The sequence below is a fragment of the Schistocerca nitens genome, chromosome 9 (assembly GCF_023898315.1).
Source record: "Schistocerca nitens isolate TAMUIC-IGC-003100 chromosome 9, iqSchNite1.1, whole genome shotgun sequence".
In the NCBI taxonomy this organism is placed as follows: Eukaryota; Metazoa; Arthropoda; class Insecta; order Orthoptera; family Acrididae; genus Schistocerca; species Schistocerca nitens.
In genome coordinates, this window is record NC_064622.1 from 12,503,613 (window position 1) to 12,530,987 (window position 27,375).

At 40.4% G+C, this 27,375-nt stretch overlaps 1 protein-coding gene across 4 annotated transcripts in view; it reads left to right on the top strand.

Annotated features, from left to right (window-relative positions):
- LOC126202935 (myotubularin-related protein 3) overlaps window positions 1-27,375 on the top strand; it is a 175,643-nt gene that overhangs the window by 118,237 nt on the left and 30,031 nt on the right. The gene's annotated exons all lie outside the window — the stretch shown is intronic.

A 27,375-nucleotide genomic window follows, 5' to 3' on the forward strand; every position in this document is an offset into this window, starting at 1 on the left:
AGCTCCATTATTTTACTTACCTTTCTTACCTCATTAACTAGTGGAGCGCATTCTCAAAAAAATATCCCTACTGCAGATACAGGCTCCCTAACCATTAAGACCATAACATTATTCATTATTTTATTATATCACTATTGTTTTATTATCTGATAAACACCTGCTTTGCTTACCTAATGCCAAATTGATTCTACAGAAAAACACTCCACAGTAACAGATCCTTAATCTAAGGCAAACTTAACTCTCATTACTGATCAGACAAAATTATCACTTAGAAAAACTACTATTTCACTGTATTCCATCAAATTGCTTAAGATTCTAGCCTGAAGGACGATATACATACAAATCTTGCTTATTCTTTCCACACACATTACTCCAGGCAACTCTATTGTAATTCCTTAATATTAGAAATGATTGTACCATGACACACTTCTATGGGCAGATAGTTATCTTCATATACTGATTTCACTGAACACAAACATTTCTATTATTTCACAGTTAATATTAAGATCTAGTATTCAAGGTGGTTTACACTGCATATTGCCTCTGCTGCTGCACCAATGAGCTGATTACTTCAGATGTTAATTATCCTCTTGTTTGTTTGACAGAATTCTTTAACCATGGTACCACTTTGCTTTCTTCCATCCTCTCATGACACTGCCTCAGCAAACATGAAAAATGAGATAGACAGCTGGGGTAAGCATTATTGCCACTTAATGAATCCAACACAGAACGTTGAACCCCCTACTTGCTAATTGCACAAGAACTCAGTCCCAAATATTACATCAATGCTGAGATTTTGAATTACCAAGAAATTGTACTCCAACAGCTGTCCTGCCAATTCCACAGTTAATAGCAACTCTCGTGTTACACTCGGTGATCGCTTACCAGTAGCACCAATCATTTTTATTCCAGAAACATGAATCACCACTATACTGTCTGTGTTCTTAATAGATTCAAATCATGCCTGTGAAATGCCATTCAAATCACTACCGCTGTCCACTAAACACTGAACATGTATACCTTGTACACTTGCTGTTATTACAGGGTTACACACTTCCTTTTTGCTTACCATGTGGTCCTTTTTATAAAACAGTTCCTCATTAATTTCTCTTTACTTAACACATTGCCCTCATTATCAATTATAAATTCAGATACCCCATTCTCAACACTACTGGATTCGTCATTGCTGTCATCATTACAGCTACTGTCAGAATCAGACCCACTGTCACTTTCTCTATGCTTTAGATTTTGTGTGTCTTCCACGTTTATCTCCATTTCAGTCAATTTACATTTTCATTTAATTTTAACAGTTTTTCCTCTGCCATTACTGCACTCTTGGTTTCTACCTATGCTTCTGAATCATTTTTAATGTGATTGATTTGGTTCTCAAGTTCAACTCTACTTCCAGCACAAAATTTATCAGATGCCTCCACCCTCCTACTATAGTCATCACAATATCTCTCTCTCTCTCTCTCTCTCTCTCTCTCTCTCTCTCTCTCTCTCTCTGCTGCACATTTACTACTCATTGATGTTAATTTCTCATTCATGTTATGTACTACTTTCTTTATCTTTTCATCACAACTGCCTCAACCTTGTTATTTAATTCTGAAAGATTAGAGCTGACTACCTAAATCTCCTTTTTAACTACTTTCTTCAGTTCATCCTTTAAGCTAACCATGTCAGTTCTAATACTGTCAGTTGTCTTTCCCACCCTATTAATGTCTTCTTTCATGCTCTTTTCCACGCTATTAATGTCTTCTTTCATACACATACTACTCAAACCACTCATAATTTGCCTTAACATCACTTCCAGTTTTTCGTCTGTCATAAACTTTTGCCCTTGCTAACTTTCACTACTAGGTTCCTTCCTCTTAACCCTAATGATTACATCCACTTCAGTACTGTTTTTGACCATTTTGCTCACATCACCACACAGTGTAGATGATGCTTTAATCATTTCACCTACTATAGGACTTTTGTCCCCATCATTCGAAGTTACATTCATGACTGATTTATAACCACCTTGGTCTACAGAACCAGTCTCCTTCTGTCCCTTGTCTCCCATCACACTGTCTTGTTCATTATTGCCACTTAATATAAAACGGCCTTCACTATGAATTACCTTGTTTTTAATCACTCTGCTGCTGCTGTCATCTCTATTTGTCGTCTGCATGGCTGCTACAAGTTGTAATTCTCTTGGTGAGATGTCTTGTTTAACCCAGTCAGCTGTGTCCACCTGCCTGCTGATTGGCTGCTCCTGTACTCAATGCCTGCTTCCATAGAACCCGCTCGCTGATTGGCTGCTATCCTACTGTGGCCAAGAAACCCCAGCACTGATTGGCTGTTGCATCTCCTCCATTTAAAACTGTACTGTAAACCACTCAAGTTCACTGTCAAAGTTCGTGAGTCCTAGTTTATGGTGCCCACATAAAATAGTCCTCACCCGGGGCACCAAATGTAACGTTCGGCTGCCTTATTTCTTTGTTGATTGTTCTTGGTGTCAACGTACTGCATTGCTACACTGGCTGAAAAATGGGGTTTGTAATTTTGACACTGACTACTATAACTAATGCCCGACAGGTGCACATTTGCATTTTACAGTTCATTACTTTCACTGTTCACAACCCCCCAATAATACACTGTTATATGGCCAGTGCACTATTGTTTAACTTTCCATAAGCCTCAGTAATAGGTTGCCGGCAAACATCCACATACTGCTACAATAGTTCACTGTTGTACATGTGCGAGCAGTAAAAACCTAACCACACATTTCACAGTCTTTCAAATAAATTGAACAGTCACTGTCATTGTTTTAACACACTGCCAATTTTTGTAACACTTGTTTCACACTTAAGTTGATGCATTGTTGTTGATCTAACCAACACAGGTTTCTTGCCTGAAACTTGGCCGTGGATTGACTGTCTCGGGACCAAGAATCGGACCCTTATATATCCTAACGATAATAGGTTCTGAAACTACACATTGTTAGAAGTTAAATTTACAGAAATGACAATTAAAACTTAACTCATTAAATTAACTGAATATATCAAAAACTTCCTTCTTTTCAACAGTTTCTTCTACTGCAAGGGTTAAGGCGAAGTATTTGTTCAAATCATGAAATGAACAAATTTCGTTATGCAAACAATACTTTTGACATCACTATTAATTGCTTTGGAATGAAGGGCTGCCTTTGTTGACATATTTTCGAATAGTGCCAAATAGATCCTTTAAGAATGCTATTAGTTGTTCCTCCAAGTGTTTATAATTAGTACAGAATTTATATTTGCTTATAAGTCAACAATAGAATTTAAGTTACGAAACACCCTATAACAGAAGATACTAACTAGGCATAGTCAAGATAAATTAAAAAATCAATTACATACATAAAACTAAGCACAAAATTAGATCTGATGTTAAATTCTTTAAAACTGAGGGCCAACCTTTCTCTTTTATGAAAATGCGTATTATACTCATTTATGTTAATGGAAGTTAGTTAAACATGAAAAAACGATTTAAGGAGGCAGATGGCAAAACAAGAGGGGAAGTAAAAATATTCCGGTTTGCTTCATCACATGCTGAAAGCAGATCCCAAATGGAAAACACTGTGACAGTCGTAATATGTACAGAACACACACAAATTTGCCACAGCAATGAAATTCGTAAGAGCTATGCTACACTACTGTCATCAACTTTCAAACACTCTCCTAGAGCAAACTGCTCATTGATGGGGAAAAGTGGAGATATTGCACTAATCATCACTGCTATTACGAGAAATGACTTTATGAATAACATTTTGCTGCCAAAATATGCAGCAGTAGCTCGATTTACGGTAATATAAGTTATATTAACCACAATTTAAGTAAGCGTCCAAAATTCTCAAAAATACACCATTAATCTTGCAGAAAGTTACTGATATTAGGGCAGAAGGATTGAATGAACAAGATGACTGCTACTGACACTATAGTACGAAGTTTGCAGGGCACTCATAACCTTCGAGAACTGTGCGGTATGTCGCAACATGTGTTCGTACAGTCAGTGAAGTGGTGCTGACAATACATTTAGTTTGGTTGTAAAATGTAGTAATTTAGAGTTTGGGATAGATTTATCTACAGATGGAGACTTCTGAACAAAGGAAACACTCGAAGTCAAATGTATAAAATTTTTATGTAGCTAATTTGATGATATCTTCTATTCTAGTGTGCCAAAGATGTTGTAGCATCAGTTTATCCCACTCTAAATAGTAAAAACCACAAACATTAACAAAGGCCCTTGTATTACAGGTTAACTTCTTAATAGTATTCAAAACATAGTTTTTAATTACAGAAACTTTTCCAACATTATGACCAGTTCCAGTTTTTCCATGAATTAGTTTTTTTACAGTTAGACACTTCCACATTCCTACAAAACAGTTTGACTGTGGCAAGACAATCGACAGTGCATTTTTACATGCAAAATATCACAGATGAATATCAGAGTTGGTTTCAAATAATACAGTTACTGGTCACAGTAAGATGACATATAAAAATGCACATAAATGTATTTAGTTCCCACTGAGCAGTTAGTACAACATCGTTGTTGTGGTCTTCAGTACAGAGACTGGTTTGATGCAGCTCTCCATGCTACTCTATCCTGTGCAAGCTTCTTCATCTCTGAGTGACTACTGCAACCTACATCCTTCTGAATCTGTTTAGTGTATTCATGCCTTGGTCTCCCTCTACGATTTTTACCCTCTGCGCTTCCCTCCAATACTAAATTGATGATCCCTTGATGCCTCAGAATGTGTCCTACGAACCAATCGCTTCTTCTAATCAAGTTGTACCACAAATTCCTCTTCTCCCCAATTCTATTCAGGACTTCCTCATTAGTTATGTGATCTACCCATCTAATCTTCAGCATTCTTCTGTAGCTCCACATTTCGAAAGCTTCTATTCTCTTCTTGTCTAAACTATTAATCGTTCACATTTCACTTCGATACATGGCTACACTCCATACAAATACTTTCAGAAAATGAATACAATATATAAACAAAATATAAACTAACAGTTATCTGGAAGTACTGCACAGTTAATGTTTAAGTGTGAACTGAACTTTGACCAGAGAGATTCAGAACATGAAATATTACAAGATGTTAAAATAGTGATGCATAGGCAGCAGACTTTCCAAGTGATGTTAGTAGTGCGATTACTGGACACAGACTTTTTACGAACGTATTACTATCACGATATCTGAGCTCAGACTTTCGTGGACATGTGCGCATGGTGATGGCTAACAACAGCGTTTCACATAGATGTTACTGTAATGATTTCCAGGCCAGGACTCACACTTTCAGGGGGTGTGTGCTATATAAAAGCTGTCATATGAACGGTTTGTGATTTTGAAAACTTCATTTTGGTTTGAAAAATGGCTAGGTTAGATCTTGCTAATTTGAATGGGCTATATGGTACAACAGTGAGCTGGTTTATAAACGTATGGTAGTTTAGGAAGACACAAAGGATAAAGGAAGTATTCTGTACATTTGTGTTGGTAATAACCCATTTATGAATACGGGTCCCATCTTTATATTTATGATCCCTGGTGCAAATTCTCAATGGCTTAATTAATTGGGGAAATGTGTGATCTTATTCAGAAAAAGACAGGACAACAAAAGTACAGTAGTAAAATCTGGAATGTAACAGGCATAATGGTACAGATTGTAAAAGTAACTTTAGGTTATTTGAATTTTGATTGGTTATTTCATAAGTTTATTAGTTTCACAGATATTGAAATCAGTTATTCAAAGATCAGAATTCCAGTGTTTCTAATAGTTGTGAGCATGCTCAACTCAACTGTTCAGCTCAGTCAAAGTTCCATATTCTGTACTGCAGTAAAGTTTTCAGTTATTAACAATTTGTAATTAAGACAGTTTTCATCAAAATTACTGACGGTAATGAAATCAGATTGATGAAAAGAGAAGTCAGAATAATGAATTTAAGTGAGGCCATGTTGGATTAAATTTTTGATAAATTCCGGTACATATTACGTATGTATTTCATAGGTACTCAAATAAAAACTTAAAAATGAGTAAAAATAATTATTAATAGGGGTGCAGTACAAACATATGGGACGTTCCAGTGTGCTCTGCTTCAAGCACATCTTCCACTTGAGGCAACTGACTCTCTGTGAACAATGGCAGCCAGTTTTCCTGTATGATGTAATGCTAATTCAGGTTGTAAAGGTTTCAGAACAATGAAAAAGATATTTTAATTGTGATTTCCAGAAAAATTATCTTCATATATACTTAAGTATTCTTCTCTTAGTAGCATACACCAGAGCCTCAACAATACAGGAAACTGCACCATAGATGTGACCACAATGGAGGGTTATCTGTGGAGAGGTCCGACAAACATGGGTTCTGAAGAGGAGCAGCAGCTTTTCCAATAGTTGCAGAGGCAGCAGTCTGGATGATTGCCCGGTCTAGCCTCTTAACATTAGCTAACACGGCATTGCCAAGATGGTACTGCGAAAGGCTAAAATAACGGAGAAAGTGGCACGTATCATTCCACGCCCCCAACCAAACCCCAAACCCCACCCCCATCCCAAGAATGTGCATCTCTAGTGTATGGCTTGATGATGATAGCATATTCTTGGCTAAACTGTTCCAGAGATAAAATGGTCCTGCATTCAGATCTCTGGGCAGGGACTGATCAGGAGGGTCTCATCATCAGAGTTTCATAGGTCAGAGAGTGGTGGATCATTTAATTGGTTAGGGGAATTGACAGGTTGAAATTACATGTAGTGGTAATTGGCGAAGTGAGCGGCAGGATGGACAGCACTTCTTGTCAGGTAAATACAGTATTATACATACAAAATCAAATGGAGTTAATGCAGGAATAGGTCTAATAGTGAATAAGAAAAGAGAGACTAAGAAGATAGGTAATCAGGTAAACCTATATAAACAGCATTGTGAGTGCATTATCTTAGCTAAGATAAATGCAAAGCCAACACCCACAACAATAGTAAAAGTTTATATGCCAGCTAGCTGTGCAGCTGAAAAAATTGAAAGAATTCAGTTATTTGGGTAGCTAAAGGAGCCAATAATTTGTGACCGATAGTAGGAAAAGGAAGAGAGATAGAATGATAGTGGAAAATACGGACTGGGGGAAAGGAATGAAAGGGCTCCCACATGTGCTAGAATTTGCACAGAGGATAGTTTAATTATTGCTGACATGTGGTTCAATAATCATGTGGGAAGTTGTGTAGTAGAAGATACTAGGCTAACTAAAAGATTTCAGATTGATGACACAGTAAGAAAGATGTTGAAACAAGCTTTTAAACTGCAGAACATTTCCAGGGGCAATGTAGACCCTGGCTATAATTTATTGTTTATGTACTACAGATTAAAACTGCGAAAAGGTAGGAAATTAAGGAGATGGGACCTAGACAGATTGAAAGAACCAGAGATAGTTAAGGTTTTACAAGGAGCATTAGACAATAATTGAGTGAAACGGGGGAAAGGAAGACGCCATAAGACGAATAAGTAGCTGTGATAGAAGAATTATTGAAGGCAACAGAACATCAAATTGTTGAAATGAGGCCCAGTAATAATCTATGGATAATGCTTGAGATATTTAATTTAATTGATGAAGGATAAAATACAAAAATGAAGCAGGGAAAAGGGGCTGTAGATATTTAACCAATTACTGATATCAATATAATAGAGGGAAACATTCCACGTGGGAAAAATATATCTAAAAACAAAGATGATGTGACTTACCGAACAAAAGTGCTGGCAGGTCAATAGACACACAAACACACACACAAAATTCAAGCTTTCGCAACAAACTGTTGCCTCATCAGGAAAGAGGGAAGGAGAGGGAAAGACGAAAGGATGTGGGTTTTAAGGGAGAGGGTAAGGAGTCATTCCAATCCCGGGAGCGGAAAGACTTACCTTAGGGGGAAAAAAGGACAGGTATACATTCGCGCGCGCGCGCACACGCACACGCACACGCACACGCACACGCACACGCACACACACACACACACACACACACACACATCCATCCACACATATACAGACACAAGCAGACATATTTAAAGACAAAGAGTTTGGGCAGAGATGTCAGTCGAGGCGGAAGTGAAGAGGCAAAGATGATGTTGAATGACAGGTGAGGTATGAGTGGTGGCAACTTGAAGTTAGTGGAGATTGAGGCCTGGTGGGTAACGGGAAGAGAGGATATATTGAAGAGCAAGTTCCCATCTCCGGAGTTCAGATAGGTTGGTGTTGGTGGGAAGTATCCAGATAACCCGGACGGTGTAACACTGTGCCAAGATGTGCTGGCCGTGCACCGAGGCATGTTTAGCCACAGGGTGATCCTCATTACCAACAAACACTGTCTGCCTGTGTCCATTCATGCGAATGGACAGTTTGTTGCTGGTCATTCCCACATAGCATGCGTCACAGTGTAGGCAGGTCAGTTGGTAAATCACGTGGGTGCTTTCACATGTGGCTCTGCCTTTGATTGTGTACACCTTCCAGGTTACAGGACTGGAGTAGGTGGTGGTGGGAGGGTGCATGGGACAGGTTTTACACCGGGGGCGGTTACAAGGATAGGAGCCAGAGGGTAGGGAAGGTGGTTTGGGGATTTCATAGGGATGAACTAATAGGTTACGAAGGTTAGGTGGACGGCGGAAAGACACTCTTGGTGGAGTGGGGAGGATTTCATGAAGGATGGATCTCATTTCAGGGCAGGATTTGAGGAAGTCGTATCCCTGCTGGAGAGCCACATTCAGAGTCTGGTCCAGTCCCGGAAAGTATCCTGTCACAAGTGGGGCACTTTTGTGGTTCTTCTGTGGGGGATTCTGGGTTCGAGGGGATGAGGAAGTGGCTCTGGTTATTTGCTTCTGTACCAGGTCGGGAGGGTAGTTGCGAGATGCGAAAGCTGTTGTCAGGTTGTTGGTGTAATGGTTCAGGGATTCCGGACTGGAGCAGATTCGTTTGCCACGAAGACCTAGGCTGTAGGGAAGGGACCGTTTGATGTGGAATGGGTGGCAGCTGTCATAATGGAGGTACTGTTGCTTGTTGGTGGGTTTGATGTGGACGGACGTGTGAAGCTGGCCATTGGACAGGTGGAGGTCAACGTCAAAGAAAGTGGCATGGGATTTGGAGTAGGACCAGGTGAATCTGATGGAACGAAAGGAGTGAGGCAACAGTTTGTTGCGAAAGCTTGAATTTTGTGTGTGTGTTTGTGTTGGTTTGTGTGTCTATCGACCTGCCACCGCTTTCGTTCGGTAAGTTACATCATCTTTGTTTTTAGATATATTTAACCAATTAGGTTGACAAAAAATAGTAAAGCAGGAATGGCTAGATGAGAAGTGTAAGAATGTAGAAGCATGCATAACTAGGGTATGCTGACTGTAAGAAAGTAAAAGTAGCCTTTGGAGGAAGAGGAGCAGCTGTATGGATACCAAGAGATCAGATAGCAAACCAGTTCTAAGCAAAGAAGGGATAGCTGAAAGGTAGAAGCAATTAAAGAAGGGGTGTACAAAGGAAGTAGGAAGCAGATGAAGATAAGTTGAAAGATAAACTACACCAAGAATAATTTGACAAAGCACTGAAAGACTTGAGTTGAAATAAGGCCCCTTGAACAGAGGACATTGTCTCCGAATTAAAGAGGTTGTTGGGACAAAACTAGTCCTCCTGGTGTGTAAGATATGAAAAATTCGAAATGTCTTCAGACATAAAGAAGAATATAATAACACCAAATCCAAAGAAGACAGGCACTGAGAGGTGTGAATGTGCTGTACCATCAGTTTAGTAAGTCATGCTGCATGATAGTGACATAAATTATTTACAGAAGAATGGAGAAACTCATTTAAGTCAACCTTGAGGAAAGTCAGTTTGGAGAAATGTAGTAAATTGTGATGCAGTACTGATCCTACCAGTTATTTTAGAAGATAGGTTATAAAAAGGCCAACCCTTGTTTATAGCATTTGTGGACTCTGAAAAAGATTTGACCGTGTTGATTGGAATACACACCTTGAAATTCTGAAGGCAGTGTGTTGTTTCTCCTTGTGACTAATAATGGTTGTTTAGGTTCTGTCACCTTTTGGTAGCTTGTGCAAGTTCTACCTTGAATTCCTTTCAATTACAGTCGTGTTCTGACGATTTCCTGATGTTGTGCATTTGCTAATCAAAGCCACTGGTTACTGTTTATGGCTCTTCTCCAATGCAGTTGGTGTGAAGACTAGAAGAAAGTTCTAAATAAACCCAGCAGCTACAAAATCATAGCTAAACATGCTTACAAAACTGTTGTATTTTAAATCGTCTTGAACAGTCTTACAGTATACTGCAACAGATCTCGAATTGCCAAGTCGTTACATCAACACGTATCTAAATGTATCTGTCATGTCTAGAGACCAAAGTTCAACTCAGTATTGAATGAACAAATCATTTTTCAGTCCTCTTTTGTTTTTATTACACTTTATATGTCTTCTTCTCTGAGATGTCCAAAACACATACAAGTAGTGATGGCATGGCACATTTTTACATATAAACCTGCTACTAAGCCACTTATGCTATTACATAATCCTCTTTTTTCTGACATCAAGAAATTAGTGGAACTTCTGGACAAGCTACAGGTTGCACCTCAGTAGCAGAAATAAAATAAGAGGTGTGAAAGCTAATTCACAACTTGTACAGAAACCAGACTACAGTAATGAAAGTCAAAGACTGAAGGACACGAAATGAAAGCAGTTGTTGAGAACAGAGGGAGACAGGCTATGAGCCTATCTCCAATGTTTTTCAATCTGTACAGTGAGCAAGCAGTAAAGGAAATCAAGGATAAGAGGGAATTAAAGTTCAGGCAGAAGGAATAAACCTTTGATAGTTGCCAAGGACATTGAAATACTGTCAGAGACGACAAAGAACTTGGAAGAACAATTGAATGGAATGAATAGTGTCTTGAAAAGAAGTTATAAGATGATGAATTAAATCAGGTTGTACAAAAGGAATTAGATTAGGAAATGAGATTCTAATAGAAGTAGATGAGGTTTGCTGTTTGGCAGTAAAATAACAGGCCAAAGTATAGAACACAATATGAAATGCGGACTGGCTGTAGTATCAAAAGCGGTTTTGAAAAAGAGGAATTTGTTAACATCTAATATAAAGTTAAGTGTTAGGAAAAGCTTTCCTAAGGTATTTGTCCACAATGTAGTTTTATACTTAAGTGAAATGAGGACAGGAAGCAGTTCACTCAGAAATATAGGAATGTAATGCTATGGAAGAATGCTGAAAATTATATAGGTAGATCAAATAACTCTTAATTGAGATACTGAATGAAACTGGGGAAAAATGGAATTTACGGCACAACTTGATTAATAGAAGGGACAAGTTGATAGGACATATCCTGAGATGTGAAGGAATCATCAGTTTGTTAATGGAAGATTAGTACAGAGAGACCGAGGGATGAATACAGTAAGCAGATGAAATAGATATGGTGTGCAGCAGTTAATCGGAGATAGAGAGGCTCGCACAGGACGGAGTAACATGGAGGATGGAGTAACGTGGAGAGCTGCATCAAACCAGTCTTCGGATTAAAGACCACAACACTATCATCATTGCCACCAGTGCATCCCCTCTAACCACAAAATAAGCATCAATGATACACCTCCAAGGGAACATTGTTTAAGAATGCTTCATAAGCATGCCCAACTCCTTCCAGTGAGCCGAAAATTATACCCACAAACGTTCCTTTCTCTCTAAAGAAGAGAATGAAATTTGTTGCAGTCAAATCTGGTGAATGTATGAGTGTTCTAATGTAATTTGGTACTTGTCAAGGTGTAATTTGGTCATGTTATGAGAAAGGGGAGTTGTTACCTCAGTGGGATGAAGTGTATATCCTATAACAAATTGTTTGTGAAACCTTTGGTCGACAATTCATATCTCCTGCCCGCTCTTTGGCTGTGCATGTCCTTGCAGTCAACGAAATTAAATCCCACCTTTGCGCACACACTCTGCTCTCAACTGCATCTGCTTGCATCGACTGAAAATAGTCAGTTTACGACAAACATGCAAAGGAAGTAACTGTATGTACGGGCAGTGGTAACTACTTGTCAAGCAATTGATATGAACGTTTGTTAATGATTGATTAAGTGGTGTCCAATTGAAGAGGAAAAAAAGATTTGCACTAGGTCATTGAGCAACATGAAATAATAATTATTATTTTTATTAATGACCATCTTCCGTAAGAGTCCAACTTCCTAACATCATATGAGCACACCTTTCTCCTTGGCATGTGCCTACAATTTGTTTACACGTTTACTTCGCTATTTGCATTTGATGTTAATAGGTAGTATACAGCTTTAAACAGTTTTAGAGAATGCAAACATAACTGTAGGAATAAATAGGACCTCTACCATTTGTGACTTGATGCTACTTTGCCATGGAAATGAACAAATTATGCAGAAAAAAAAATTATACGCCCAAGGGAAGTAAAGCTGCAGTATTCTATACTAATATAAAAAAGGAGAAAGATTTATAGGAAAAATTCAAAGGTCTTGATGATTTACTTTCAATTCTTCCATTATACTCTAATGAAGGTGCAGATGGATGTGGCTTATATATTTTCCTAAATGACAAAATGATGGTTTCTGTTAAAACAGATTGCAAGAAAGAAAATGCTGTGCTGTGCTGTGAAATTGTGTGGTTTAATTTTCTTCCTAGCAGTTCTATTTATGGCTTACTAGTCTGTGAGAATATTACTCCACAATTGTACAAAACTTCGCAATGTTATCTAATGTCATCGGAGCATAGTACACTCGCAGATCCGGCAGCTGGGGAGGCCCCTCTCTCACACACCCTGTGCACCAGCAATCACAGTCAATTTACCTATTTAGTTTAAGCGGGTCAGTGTTTCGTCTGCACTAATAATAAAGAAGGCTCAAGATCAGGCATTCGGGTACATCGGAATTGATTTACAATCAGCATTTCTCAAGTGGAAAGTTTTATGTTGCCCTTTTGAACTGGCATTTCAGAAAACTGTTTCATATTCTTACCATACTGTATCCAAAAAATAAATGTTGCATATTCTGAAGTTTTGTAATTGTATTGTGTACAAAAAAAAAATAAAAACTAACTCGGTGTGTGAAGTCGCGACAAGAAGCCGAAGTGTGCATCCCGACAGTTGTCAGAATACCCCATATTAGGAAATAAATGGCCAGTTCTGATGCATATTTAGCTGTTGCTAGTAGTGTATATGTTACTTTACTGGTCCATGTATCATACTTGTGAACTCTTGCTTTAAAGTTGTTCACCAAATATGGAAGCTGCTGCACACTGTTATGGAATAAATATGTATGTCTGCATTCAGATTTGTTCCAAAGGTTTATTTCATGTGAGTAGCAGCACACAAAATAAACTAGCACACAAAATAAACTTTCTGACATGGTAATCACGTAATCCTGAACTTTCATACAGAATAGAAGTTACTGAATTATTGTTTGAATATAAGATAAAAGTTCTTATATGCTCGCCAAGTAATTTTGGCATGTTATTTATAAATTGCCTTCCCCTTGTTCAGTTATTATCAAAGTTATACATATATCTGCAGATAGTTTATTAAGTGATCATCCTTATACAGGAAACCCAACAGTAATTTTAGTATAATTTCGTCTATCATTACTTCTGTTTTTGTATCTGTGGTGTGCTTTGTTATGATACTTTCACTTTTAGCAAAGATAATTACTTCAAGTCCGGTAACGTGGGACTATTTATATGTAACCAGAGTAGTAACGCACCCACACCGAACCATCTGGGATGCCGTTCGTGTTATATACAAAAACTGAATCACTGTTCGAGCCAGACACACTCCTTGTTAAATATCAGATAATTATGTTGCAAGAAAAATTGTGCAACGTGTTACATACGAGGAGTAGCTATAAAATAATGGGACTATTGCTGTAAAACATTTTATTTCAAAAACATATGAATAAAAACACAACATGTAGAACAACATCCGTGAATCCTGTAAGTAAAACTTTAAATTATTACTATGTCAGAGAAAAGCAAACTGCCAGAACTGTTTCTAACCTATATATACAACATCCTAAATGTAAGCTAAATAGTATGAACTTTTTATGTGCATGTTCCAGGCCACTGAAGATTCTTTGCAAAGAATAAAGTTGTAATGCATATGGCAAGAAAACTGTGTTTAAATTGGTTGTAATTAGATGGTCCAAAAGAAAAAATTATCAACATACTGTAATAAATATTTATTTACTGTCCCCTAAGGAGGTGGAAATGGTGCTGCATTATGTACCCTCCGCCACAGACTCGGAGAAACCTTGCAATGAATAGGTGAAGGTATACCATACTATGCTGAAGTGTTATAAGCCATTAAGGCAAACAACATTCACACTCCTTGTGTAGTACAAGGAAATATGATCATGACAATAAAATTAAGTAGGGAGTAAGCCGCGGAACGTAAACTGTGCGTGGGTCTTTATTTTCGTATGTGCAGACATTAAATGGGAAATTTCGAATATAAGAAAACTACAAGATGTGACAACAAATAAATGGCTTCACCTGCTGTGGGTGGAGCCTTTTATATTTGGTGTCATGGTTTGGCAGTGGCTTGACCATCAAAGAGCAACTGCACTCCCCAAAAATGAAAACGAGACATGATGGTTTTGTGATAAACGAAATATATTGTAATTTTGACTGTCATGTTGAGTCTTCAAGGTGTACGCAGTATGAAAAGTTGTGTTCCTCTCTAATTCAGGAGTCACTCTAATGATCTGTACACCCATTCAAGGAAATATATGTTTGTAAGAGGAAAGTAGTCAACATGCTTTTTCATGATACGAGAAGTAGTTATCTTCTTTTGCTCCAATACCAGCTGCAGTACATGAAGAAGTCGAGCCTTTCCTCGGCCGCAAACGGTATTTCAGAGGCACTGACAAACAGGACTTCTACTTCGAGAGAATCCATTAAGGTGACCAGATTAAAATAAAAAGGTACAGATATCAGATGAAATCGCAATTGCAAACAGTGACTGCCATCAACTGTAGAGTAAAATGACAACAATGAAAATTCGTGCCAGACTGGGACTCGAACCCAGATTTCTCACTTATCGTGAGCGATCACCTTACCATTTGGCTATCCGTGCACAACTCACAGCCAGACCCAAACTTCCATATGTCGTCAACCATACATCTACGATCTGTTCTCGCACATCCACTATGTGTATTCCTGTACAAATCAGACATTGTGTTTCAGTCACATGCCCGGTATCAGCAGATAAATACAATATTGCAGTGCCTTGAGTCATGCACAGATAGCCAAATGGTAAGGTGATCGCTCGCGATAAGCGGGAAGTCTGGGTTCGAGTTCCAGTCCGTCACGAATTTTCATTGTCGTCATTTCACTCTACAGTTGATGGCAGTCACTGTTCGCAATTGCGAATCCATCGGATGTGTTTTGTAACGGCTGTGGTTGCCGCAGTGCATCGTCATCAGTGTAACACCAGCACTGCAATATCGTAGAAGGATAATGATGTCAAATATTACATCAGGTGACAGATCTCGTGAAGTGTTCTGACTCGGCTTCAACTTCAAGGAGTGAGCCAGCAGCTACATAAAATCCTAAACCTGCAAGAGAGATATTTCAATTCATTCATCAAAGGGCAGCCATATTTTGCTATCAGATACAGTGTTGAATGCTAGTTTTTAACTGTCCAATATAAACCTATCAATTACCTGTTGACAGAAACTGAAAAGTGAGCTCTCTGCTGAAAGTGACCTTTCTGTTCTTTTGCTGTGTGCTCTGACTGTTGCAAATCTTACTGATATGTAGGCAGTGTGTGTGTTCTCTACAGGTCACTGTATGACACCTGATGGAGAGGTAGGTGCATGTTGCACCAGATTCGTTTTACCCGCTTTCTTTGTTCCATTTGTGGATGTAATGCAGGAATAAAACTTGTGTATATGCTTATGCATAAGCCTGTATATTACTGATTTTATCTTCACAGTCTTTTATGTGTGACGGAGGAAGTAATAGAAGTGATTCTGTAAAGAAGGGTGCAGCTCCTCTTTGTATCTTTTTCTTCTTCTTCCTCCTCCTCCTCTACCCTCGCAACTGTCTCTTCTTCTTGTTCTTCTTCCTGCTTCCCCCTGCTTTTCTCCCCCTCAAGTGTCTCTTCTGTTAGTCCTACCTGGTAAGCATCCCAGATAAACAAACAATACTCTGGAATGTGTCAAACAAGGGTCTCGTGAGCAACTTATTGTTTGTTGATTACACCTTACATCTCACACCTAACGCCACTTCCTTAAGATTCCTCCAGTAAATTTGAATCTGCCTTCACACAACTGTATTTATGCCATCATTCCACGCTGAGTGATCACAGAGACAGACTCTTACTCTAGGTAGTGCACCTTTATGATCAGTGGTTGATTCCATAATTGAGTAGTATTGGTTTCTTTTCCTCCTGCATCACATTTCATTGCATTACATTTATTTATGTCGGGGGGGATAACTGGCAGTCACTCAAAAAAATAGAGCTACAATTGTGAAACTCTGTGACCATATCCGTCTTCCTCAACGTATTTGCCCTTTGATGCAATACATTTATCCCAGTGATGGATGGCTCAGCATAAACTACAATTATAGGAGTCTGGATTTTGACTGTCGTGAAACATTCTGCCTCATAAACCGCTTTGTCATCTTTTTGGAAATGCTTGCCACTAAATCTGAGGAAAGAGGAAGCAGTTGCTGGGTGCCATTGCAGGACAGTACAGAGGTTGGGTTAAAATGTGTTAAGTCTGGTTGCCCAGAGGAGCAACAGCACGTGTGACTGTGTCGTGCCACGTCTTGTCGTGTCGTGTGCGTGACAGGCTGGGACGCTGCCATGCATTGAAAACACTCCTTGGACAGCTTCTTGTGACGCTCCATCTTGAGAGCCGCCTGTAACCTCGTTGGGACGTTTCAGTTCCTGTGACTGTTTACCCCCCTCACAACCATTACCTGTTAGCAACACGCCTTAGCTGTATGAGAAAACATTCAGAATCACCTCACCAGGTGACAGTCAGCGTTCGCCTTTCTCAGCCGTGGTAACTCCACACATTTCCACTGATCACTTCACTCCCGTCTCGATGTCATAGTGATAGACCCAACACTTTTCCTCGGTGATAACGCAGCTAAGAAGGCTTCTGGGTTCCCTGACACAGTTGCCCCTCATTTCCTCTACAATCTCAATACTGCGTGGTGCTACTAGTCCCAGAACTTGGTAGATGGCAATCTTTGTTGTATTTGAAATGTCGTGGGAGATGAAACTGATTCATAATTGAGTTTCAGTTTTTCCATTATCATCTCAATTCCGATAGACTGGTGTTAAAGTACTGGGCCCTCCATCTCTCTTGAAATTACCGGCTCTGCACTGAGAGATGGTTTGGCATTTTGTTCTTTGTCGTTCAGAATCGTTTTACCACACCAACAGTGTCTGCACTAGCTAACCTCCGATTGTGCTCTGTTCTCATACAAAGTTACTGCTCAGCATGTGTTGTTGCACATTTTTCCCCTTCAAATGCAGAAAATGAATTACCGTGCGATACTCCTCTTTCTGAATGTGATGTGCCGTTTCCTTTTGGTCTCTCTAGCGGCATGCTGAAGTACTGTGATACAAGGACTGCAGTCCATGGCAGGACTGCGAACAAACAAAATATTGTGGGATTTGGACGGGGGAGGGGAGGGGGGGGGGAGTTACGCACAAGAGAATATGAGTAAAAGAATTTGCATGGAAGTCGGAACTTCCCCCTCCCTGACAATTTCCTGGGCTCAGACAGGCTTAACTGAACACACAATGATGCACTTTTCTCCATCTGACGTGTGATGTCTACAACAAACTTATCTGAATACCATTTTTCCTTCATCAATGAAGCAGTATGGGATTATGTCGGCTTTTGATCTACGATCAGGATTAACATTTTGACAATGACTGGCAGCAACAGAATGATGTGAGGGGAAATTTTAAACGTGTCGAAAGAAAAATATCCATTGAAACAAAAACTGTTAGACAAAACAAGTTTGATTATGGGACACTGACTTGTAACTTAGAATGGCTGGTTCATCTGTGCATTAACTTTGAAACCTTAAAACGGATTCATTTGTTCAATTTTGGAACATTGTAAAGACTGAAACAAGTTGATGATGTATCTGGAAATGGCAGCATTAGCTGAAATAAAAAATGTAAATGAAAATGTAACTTTCACACCAGTTAGAGCCATTACATCCCCACAAAAAATTGAGTTTTGAAACACTTTCAGGTGATAGAAAAAATATGAAATCCTTGAGAAAATACTTTAGCTTCAATTTTTAATTGATGCCTGGTGAACTTGAAGACAAGAAGTCATTTCAAACACTGACAGACTTGCATTCAAAATTAATGATGTACTGGAATGTAAAGGGGATGGTGATGAAGAAGGGAATGTGTTTCAAATGGGTAGCAGTAAGAGATTGAGTTTACTGTAAAAGAAGAGAAAAAAATATTCAGATTCAAAAATAGACGACAATACAAAACATAAAAGATTTCCACCATATACATAGAATCAGTGCAGATTTTCATTTCATGATGTTGACAGTGGTCATTTATGGACAATGATGGATATCCAGTTAAAAAGTGGATCTTGAACTTTAAGGAAAGAAAATTGTGAGCAGTGCAGTTATTGATAACAACTCATTAATGCTAATGAAATGATTAGCAGAAATATCTCTGTTGACGTATATTGCTACTGCAACTAACTTAACAGGTGTGCCAACATATTGTAATGAATTTATTTGAAATACCTCCGAACAACCACGCAGTGATCAGTTGAAAACAAAATATTTAATGTGCATTGCACATGCTAACACTCTTAGATGGCCATTAGTAGGCCATAATTCAAAGAGAAAATAAAACAATCTCAGCTTAGTTCTTGTCTTGATTGGAAGTGTTCCCAATATAATTAGTTGAGATACCAATAAAAATTAGTATAAAACTCCAACCTACCATGAATCAGTCACAGTGCCTGATACTGGTTACATTTTGGTTGGAATAAATGTAGAATTGTTCTTTCATCCTTCAGTACATCTAGAACAAAATATGTACAGTTACTTCATCTGTTGTTGTTGTTGTGGTCTTCAGTCCTGAGACTGGTTTGATGCAGCTCTCCATGCTACTCTATCCTGTGCAAGCTTCTTAATCTCCCAGTACCTACTGCAACCTACATCCTTCTGAATCTGCTTAGTGTATTGATCTCGTGGTCTCCCTCTACAATTTTTACCCTCCATGGTGCCCTCCAATGCTAAATTTGTGATCCCTTGATGCCTCAAAACATGTCCTACCAACCAATCACTTCTTCTAGTCAAGTTGTGCCACAAACTTCTCTTCTCCCCAATCCTATTCAATACCTCCTCATTAGTTACGTGATCTACCCACCTTATCTTCAGCATTCTTCTGTAGCACCACATTTCGAAAGCTTCTATTCTCTTCTTGTCCAAACTGGTTATCGTCCATGTTTCACTTCCATACATGGCTACACTCTGTGGTGTCACTGCCAGACACCACACTTGCTAGGTGGTAGCTTAAATCGGACGCGGTCCATTAGTACATGTCGGACCCGCGTGTCGCCACTGTGTGATCACAGACTGAGCGCCACCACACGGCAGGTCTCGAGAGACGTACGAGAACTCGGCCCAGTTGTACGACGACGTTGCTAGCGACTATACGGACGAAGCCTTTCCTCTCATTTGCCGAGAGACAGTTAGAATAGCCTTCAGCTAAGTTAATGGCTACGACTTAGCAAGGCGCCAATTGTATCAGTGCATGTATCTTACGAGTCTCATTTGTATAGTCAAGAGAGATGTACCAAAGGAAGCATTAAAAGTTAAGTATATTCCAAAGCTACGTATTTTCTTTATAGCAGTCATAACTTATCCTGTTCCAGACTTGACGCCAGTCGGCGTGTGTGTACGCGTGCCTTTCGGCTTCCTCCTCAGTGTGGCGTGACTAGCTTGTTACGCTACAACACACTCCATACAAATACTTTCAGAAACGGCTTCCTGACACTTAAATCTATACTCGATCTATACTCTTCTTCAGAAACGATTTCCTTGCCATTGCCAGTCTACATTTTATATCCTCTCTACTTCGACCATCATCAGTTATTTTACTCCCTAAATAGCAAAACTCCTTTACTACTTTAGGTGTCTCATTTCCTAATCTAATCCCCTCAGCATCACCCGATTTAATTTGACTACATTCCATTATCCTCGTTTTGCTTTTGTTGATGTTCATCTTATATCCTCCTATCAAGACACTGTCCATTCCGTTCAACTGCTCTTCCAAGTCCTTTAAAGTCTCTGACAGAATTACAATGTCATCGGCGAACCTCAAAGTTTTTACTTCTTCTCCATGAATTTTAATACCTACTCCGAATTTTTCTTTTGTTGCCTTTACTGCTTGCTCAATATACAGATTGAATAACACGGGGAGAGGCTACAACCCTGTCTCACTCCTTTTCCAACCACTGCTTCCCTTTCATGCCCCTCGACTCTTATAACTGCCATCTGGTTTCTGTACAAATTGTAAATAGCCTTTCGCTCCTTGTATTTTACCCCTGCCACCTTCATAATTTGAAAGAGAGTATTCCAGTTCACGTTGTCAAAAGCTTTCTCTAAGTCTACAAATGCTAGAAATGTAGGTTTGCCTTTTCTTAATCTTTCTTCTAAGATAAGTCGTAAGGTTAGTATTGCCTCACGTGTTCCAACATTTCTACGGAATCCAAACTGATCTTCCCCGAGGTCCGCTTCTACCAGTTTTTCCATTCGTCTGTAAAGAATTCGCATTAGTATTTTGCAGCTGTGACTTATTAAACTGATGGTTCGGTGATTTTCACATTTGTCAACACCCACTTTCTTTGGGATTAGAATTATTATATTCTTCTTGAAGTCTGTGGGTATTTCGCCTGTCTCATACATCTTGCTCACCAGATGGTAGAGTTTTGTCATGACTGGCTCTTCCAAGGCCATCAGTAGTTCTAATGGAATGTTGTCTACTCCCGGGGCCTTGTTTCGACTCAGGTCTTTCAGTGCTCTGTCAAACTCTTCACGCAGTATCTTATCTCCCATTTCATCTTCATCTACATCCTCTTCCATTTCCATAATATTGTCCTCAAGTACATCGCCCTTGTATAAACCCTCTATATACTCCTTCCACCTTTCTGCCTTCCCTTCTTTGCTTAGAACTGGGTTGCCATCTGAGCTCTTGATATTCATACAAGTGGTTCTCTTATCTCCAAAGGTCTCTTTAATTTTCCTGTAGGCAGTATCTATCTTACCCCTAGTGAGACAAGCCTCTACATCCTTACATTTGTCCTCTAGCCATCCCTGCTTAGCCATTTTGCACTTCCTGTCGATCTCATTTTTGAGACGTTTGTATTCCTTTTTGCCTGCTTCATTTACTGCATTTTTATATTTTCTCCTTTCATCAATTAAATTCAGTATTTCTTCTGTTACCCAAGGATTTCTACTAGCCCTCGTCTTTTTACCTACTTGATCCTCTGCTGCCTTCACTACTTCATCCCTCAGAGCTACCCATTCTTCTTCTACTGTATTTCTTTCCCCCATTCCTGTCAATCGTACCCTAATGCTGTCCCTGAAACTCTCTACAACCTCTGGTTCTTTCAGTTTATCCAGGTCCCATCTCCTTAAATTCCCACCTTTTTGCAGTTTCTTCAGTTTCAATCTGCAGTTCATAACCAATAGATTGTGGTCAGAATCCACATCTGCCCCTGGAAATGTCTTACAATTTAAAACCTGGTTCCTAAATCTCTGTCTTACCATTATATAATCTATCTGATACCTTTTAGTATCTCCAGGATTATTCCAGGTATACAACCTTCTTTTATGATTCTTGAACCAAGTGTTAGCTATGATAAAGTTATGCTCTGTGCAAAATTCTACAAGGCGGCTTCCTCTTTCATTTATTTCCCCCAATCCACATTCACCTACTACGTTTCCTACTCTCCCTTTTCCTACTGATGAATTCCAGTCACCCACGACTATTAAATTTTCGTCTCCCTTCACTACCTGAATAATTTCTTTTATCTCGTCATACATTTCTTCATCATCTGCAGAGTTAGTTGGCATATAAACTTGTACTACAGTAGTAGGCATGGGCTTTGTGTCTATCTTGGCCACAATAATGCGTTCACTACGCTGTTTGTAGTAGCTAACCCGCACTCCTATTTTTTTATTCATTATTAAACCTACTCCTGCATTACCCCTATTTGATTTTGTATTTATAACCCTGTAATCACCTGACCAAAAGTCTTGTTCCTCCTGCCACCGAACTTCACTAATTCCCGCTATATCTAACTTTAACTTATCCATTTCCCTTTTTAAATTTTCTAACCTACCTGCCCGATTAAGGGATCTGACATTCCACGCTCCGATCCGTAGAATGCCAGTTTTCTTTCTCCTGATAACGACGTCCTCTTGAGTAGTCCCCGCCCGGAGATCCGAATGGGGGACTATTTTACCTCCAGAATATTTTACCCAAGCGGACGCCATCATCATTTAATCATACAGTAAAGCTGCATGTCCTCGGGAATATACATATAATAGAGGGAAACATTCCACGTGGGAAAAATATATCTACAAACAAAGATGACGTGACTTACCGAACGAAAGTGCTGGCAGGTCGATAGACACACAAACATACACACAAAATTCAAGCTTTCGCAACTAACTGTTGCTTCATCAGGAAAGAGGGAAAGACGAAAGGATGTGGGTTTTAAGGGAGAGGCTAACAAGCCATTCCAATCCCGGGAGCGGAAAGACTTACCTTGGGGGGAAAAAGGACAGGTATACACTCCCGCACACACACACATATCCATCCGCATATACACAGACACAAGCAGACATTTGTAAAGGCAAAGAGTTTGGGCAGAGATGTCAGTCGAGGCGGAAGTACAGAGGCAAAGATGTTGTTGAAAGACAGGTGAGGTATGAGTGGCGGCAAATTGAAATTAGCGGAGATTGAGGCCTGGCGGATAACGAGAAGAGAGGATATACTGAAGGGCAAGTTCCCATCTCCGGAGTTCTGACAGGTTGGTGTTAGTGGGAAGTATCCAGATAACCCGGACGGTGTAATACTGTGCCAAGATGTGCTGGCCGTGCACCAAGGCATGTTTAGCCACAGGGTGATCCTCATTACCAACAAACACTGTCTGCCTGTGTCCATTCATGTGAATGGACAGTTTGTTGCTGGTCATTCCCACATAGAAAGCTTCACAGTGTAGGCAGGTCAGTTTGTAAATCACATGGGTGCTTTCACACGTGGCTCTGCGTTTGATCATGTACACCTTCCGGGTTACAGGACTGGAGTAGGTTGTGGTGGGAGGGTGCATGGGACAGGTTTTACACCGGTGGCGGTTACCTATGAAATCCCCAAACCACCTTCCCTACCCTCTGGCTCCTACCCTTGTAACCCCTCCTACTGCCTCTCTCTCGCCCCTCCTACTGCCTCTCTCTCGCCCCTCCTACTGCCTCTCTCTCGCCCCTCCTACTGCCTCTCTCTCGCCCCTCCTACTGCATCTCTCTCGCCCCTCCTACTGCCTCTCTCTCGCCCCTCCTACTGCCTCTCTCTCGCCCCTCCTACTGCCTCTCTCTCGCCCCTCCTACTGCCTCTCTCTCGCCCCTCCTACTGCCTCTCTCTCGCCCCTCCTACTGCCTCTCTCTCGCCCCTCCTACTGCCTCTCTCTCGCCCCTCCTACTGCCTCTCTCTCGCCCCTCCTACTGCCTCTCTCTCGCCCCTCCTACTGCCTCTCTCTCGCCCCTCCTACTGCCTCTCTCTCGCCCCTCCTACTGCCTCTCTCTCGCCCCTCCTACTGCCTCTCTCGCCCCTCCTACTGCCTCTCTCGCCCCTCGTACTGCCTCTCTCGCCCCTCGTACTGCCTCTCTCGCCCCTCGTACTGCCTCTCTCACCCCTCCCACCTCCTTCCACCCCTCCCACCGCTCTCCAACACTCTCCACCCCTCTCCACCTCACTCACCCCCTCCCACCTCTGTCACCCCCTCCCACCTCTCATATTTGTGATCTGGCCTGAGAGTGAGGACACCACATCCATATTCCTCCAGAACCTCAGCACCTTCTTCTCAGTTCATTTCACCTGTTCCTCCAAGGCACCATCCTCAGTGTTCACCCCCACCTTAAGGATAGCTGCATCAGTACCTCCACCCATGTCAGGCCTTCCAACCATCAGCAATTCCCACCACTTGAACAGCTGCCACCCTTTCCACACCAAGAAGTCCCTTCCACACGCCCAGCCATCCAAGGTAATTGCATCTGTATTACAAACAGACCTTTTCCAAATTTACAAAGGGTGTCACTGAGGCATTCACAGACCGAAATGAAGCTCCTAACCTTGTATAGAAACATATTTCCTGTGCCCTGTCTCTCCAGTTACCTGTCACTGCCTACATATGCACTGTCTGGCCACAAAAGAGCAGTCCACTGGTGACTAAGCACCACTCAGGAGCAGAGCAAGTGAATCACATTCTCTGCCAGGGTTCAACTACCTCTCATTGTGCCCTGATAGGAGCAATATACTACCCACCATCTTTTACATACATTGCACAGTGGTATTCCTGCACCAGCTGGACCTTAGCAATATTCTTGTCCACCCCAGTTCTCAAACTCTTGCCTCATGGCTCATATTCCTGCAATAGGCCTAGATGCAAAACCTGCCCCAGTCCTGTCCTGTCACATGCATCTCCTGCCCACCAAAGGTGAGGCCACCTGTGAAAGTAGGCACATGATCTACAAACTAAGTGCAACCACTGTACTGCTTTCTATGCGGGCATGAAAACTAACAATCTGCCTTTTAACCTGAATGACCACTGCTAAACTGTGGCCAAGAGACAGCTAGACCAGCCAGTTCCTGACCTCGCATCCAACATAATGTGCTTCACAGCCTGCACCATCTGGATCCTTCCTTCCAACATCAACTTTTCTCCTGCAATATATCCTACGTTCCTGTAACCCCGCTGGTGTCAGTCTGTGCTAGTTACTATCCTCAACCCACCTATTCCCTTCCCTGCTCCCACTGCAGCACTAAATGACCTTCTACCTCACCAATACACAAACTAGTCTTTTTCACCTTACCCACTTTTCAGCAGCCTCCCCCCCCCCCCCACCATACCACCACCTAGCGGCAAAGCAGCAGCCCCCCCCCCCCCGCAATACCACCATCTAGCGGCTATGGGCGTGCTCAACGTGACTCGGCAAAGGAGGCAGAACAGCACAGTGCAGTGAGTATGTGGCACTCGATAAGAAACCATGATCAGCTCATGTACCACTCAACTCGTTGAAACCTTACTGACAAAGTTATTGCAGTCAATGTATAGTATTAACGCATTAACTGCCATCATCCCCATTTGGGGATTTGTAATGGAAATTTTGTATTTTTCATTATATTGGAAATTGTTACTATCTTGTTCGTGGTTATCTAGACCTTTGTGAAGCTTGTGCTCTGATAGTCAGTCAGTTTTTAAAGAAGTGAACTGTACAGAATTATTTGTGTGAAGAAATAAAAGTTTTTCAGAGTTACAAGAGTTGAACATTTTAAAACAGCATAAGTTATTTTATTAAGTAAATAATTTCTCCTGTGCACTGGCATTTTCTGAAATGGTTTTAGAATATGTTTACCGATTGTTTATTTTTGGCGTTTATTTTGCTTTCCCTTGATGGTTCTCTGACTTTCGCCCCCCCCCCCCCCCCCCCCCCTTTGTGGCTCATGGTGTGTCCTGCCTGAAACAACATTTTGTTTTTCTTTTCTCCACAGGAATGAGTCCCTATAAAGCACTTCCTGTTAGGGAAATTGAAGAAATGGTAAATGACCCAAATTCTTGGTGTTCTCTGGTGATGAGTGTTAAGTGAATAAGACCTTTGACGTCAAGCTCCCTCCAGATCGCGTAGGTGAGATGTCTGACTGTGATGGTATCGACGAAAATCTATTGAGAAATGATTCCAGAGCTGATGTCCCAGGTAGCTTGGAATATCGTATTAATGAAGAAAGGTAGGATGAGGAAAATAAGCTAATATCACTTCTAGTTGAACAACTAAACAAGCAACTTACTGTAAAACCTACCGTGACGCAGCAGATATTGAACACTATAATGCCATTTGGTAGTGGCACTGGAAGTAAAGTCTGTAGTTGATTGCTTTGAAGAGATTTTTGATGAACGAGTACTGGACTCGAGTGCCTTTTAAAGTGTCCTGTATGCTACACAGAACAGTAATCACACCTTTGATCCAGTGAATGTATAAAACAGTTCTTAGACATACTGGTCTTCATTGGATAGCATGGTCTCCCACAGGAACAGTTATCTTGGAATGAAGATAAGGACTTGGATGTGTGTACAACACTGTATGATCCGCAACAGGTATCTGAAAATCAGGTGCCACCTTCACTTCAATGATAATGCACATCTCAACAGAAAGGGATAAATTTTTCAGAATCCTTCTCATGATGGTCTTGCTGAATAAGAATTTCATGAAATTTTAGGTTTTTGACAGACTGAGCATTGATGAGAAAATGGTTCGATATTATGGACACTATTATCTAAAACAATTCATTTGTGGGAAACGAATCAGATACAGATTCAAATAGAGAGTCATATACTGTTCCCGCCATCTACTGGTTCACAAATCAAAATATTCTGCTACTCCAGTTAAGAAGGATGGTGGCAAGGGCATATTCTGCTCAATCATCTGCTGCTTCTCATCCAAAATGGGGAAGATGTCCATAGTACCCGAATGCATCCATTTCACTTGTTCCAGTTGAATTCAGGACTTTTTGAACCAGACACTCGATTGAATGCACCACACTGGGGAAAGAAAGAAAATGTGAAATTAAAAATTCAAGGAAGCAGTTTGCTGTGTGCAATGTGGGACTCTGTATTGAATGCTTTGTTTTCTGGCACAAAAAAAAGAAACTGTAAAAAGAGAGTGGCTTATGCCGTGATCCCCATTTGGGGATCGACTAAAATGTAGCATTTATCTCGAGTCCCCCCCCCCCCCCCCCAGTCTCTGTGTCAATTAGGAAACCCAGAAACAAATGTAGATTGAAGGAAAAAGAATTAGACAATTAATGGTTAAAGAAACATCGCATTTGTTCTCATTTCCATAAGAGTAGACTCATATCCCAAGGAATAGGATCCTGTGACTGCATTCAGCTTTCAAATGTCATAAGTAATTTGTGTTGTAACTATGAATATTTTCTGTCAACAATGAATATTTTCTGTCAACAATGAATATTTTTTCTCAAGAGCAGTGCTATTGGACCAAGAGCTTTGTTCTCTGTA